Source organism: Schistocerca nitens, chromosome 1 (assembly GCF_023898315.1).
Source record: "Schistocerca nitens isolate TAMUIC-IGC-003100 chromosome 1, iqSchNite1.1, whole genome shotgun sequence".
Taxonomy (NCBI): Eukaryota; Metazoa; Arthropoda; class Insecta; order Orthoptera; family Acrididae; genus Schistocerca; species Schistocerca nitens.
The window spans coordinates 365,777,044-365,778,733 of NC_064614.1; the positions used below are offsets into that span (position 1 = coordinate 365,777,044).

The 1,690-nt window shown below is 40.1% G+C and overlaps 1 non-coding gene across 1 annotated transcript; it reads right to left on the reverse strand.

Annotated features, from left to right (window-relative positions):
* Positions 1-1,330: 1,330 nt before the first annotated feature.
* Trnag-ccc (transfer RNA glycine (anticodon CCC)) lies at positions 1,331-1,401 on the reverse strand. The gene has a single exon. It is a non-coding gene; the product is annotated as a tRNA-Gly (tRNA).
* Positions 1,402-1,690: the final 289 nt, after the last annotated feature.

Here is a 1,690-nt window from a genome sequence, read left to right on the forward strand (position 1 = left end):
TTGTATATGGACGCTAAAAAGTTCTGTTCCGACAACCCACGTGCCTATACACCGGTATAGATTTTCTAATTGCTTTATGCACCACATTTCAAAATGTGGGGCGGATGGAAACTTCTATCCGCCCTTCTTTCTTGGCAATTTAGTCCTCTCTAAGTCGTCGTATGTGCCCTAAATTCTGCTGCAGATTTGATAATAATGTCACGTGATAAAATGACACAAACATTTTGTTGTCTGGAAAGCTTTTGTCTGGAACAGTATGTTTTATCAGCAATTGTTATGTAACACAGACGTTCACGAATTTAAATGGTAATCCTTGGAATAAAAATCTGACATAGTTCTCGTGAAACCCTGTTGGGTAAATGTAGAGAAGCTGTATTCGAAGAAGTCTGTGCGACTATTATGCTCACTCCTTAATAGGTCTTACGTGAGGGAAGTAAGATTGAGGTGAAAGATATTAGGGAATGTACGGAGCTATATAGACAGTTATTTTTCCCCCCTCAAACAACCAATGGAATAGGGAAGAAAATGGATGTTACTGATGCAATGTATGCTCTGCCATGTACTCCTAAGTGATCTGCGACGTATACATGTAGATGTGGATGTAAAGAAGCTACAATCCGTACAGACGTGCGTAAGTTTATTAGCTGTGGTGGCGAGGTAAACTGATATATAAACTGATATATCCTTATAGTCTATGATTTGATTATTGATGAAAATGCTTTATCTCGTGTCCTTATGTTTGGTATCGGCTGTAGACTGATTTACTTAATTTTCTGTCATTATGTTTATCAATATAACTACTGTTTCAAAAACGAGTAGCTCAGCCCAGTACACATTTTCATTACCTATGCAACGTACTTTTAAACAGATTTAACAGACGAATAACCGCTATGAGACACACGCTTTCCTCACAGACAAATTATGTTATTTACTTTAAAATGAGCAAATGCGAGCAAGATGAGCGCAGAAGCACATCATCACGTGCCCTCCTGTATTGCCTCTACCTCCAAAATGAACATATAGCGAAGTGTGACATTTCTGAGAACGCTTATGTGCATGTGATCGCCCTTAATTGCGCGTCTGACTAAGTGGAACGCAATGAGATTTCAGACAACGCAATCACGCGCGCTGCTCCTGTTTCAATTCGGGGCGCCGTGCCGTTAGCTGGCTATCGAACGATATCTGGCGCCTGCGCTCTGAACGCGCATTTCATCAGCCAGACATAATAAAGAATCCCGATTTCAGCAGTTATCACCGTTCAGAGTAGTATCAAGTTAGTATCGTTAGGTAAAAATCAGTGGAGGAAGTCACATTAGCTGCAAAAAATGTCTGCACTGCCCGGGAATCGAACCCGGGTCACAAGAATGGGAATCTTGCATGATACCACTACACCAGCAGTGCTCCTATGTGGTAACTGAATGATGTGAGTGTTAATTGTCACAAGGTAATCTCACTCTTTTGAACAAGTAAGACACAAAATGTCAATTTTTCATTCCGTTTGGAACACTAGGACACTTTGTGACACTCTCCAATAAAAAATACGTCAAAGGACTTCCGTGATGCGCATGTTTTGATTAACATAGGATGATATGCAAGAGATACAGTTTAAGATGACAGACTATTAATAACTGCAACGGAAAGAAACGACGGGGAAAATTCATTGGTTTTCTCAAAGTTTAAGGTACGGTAA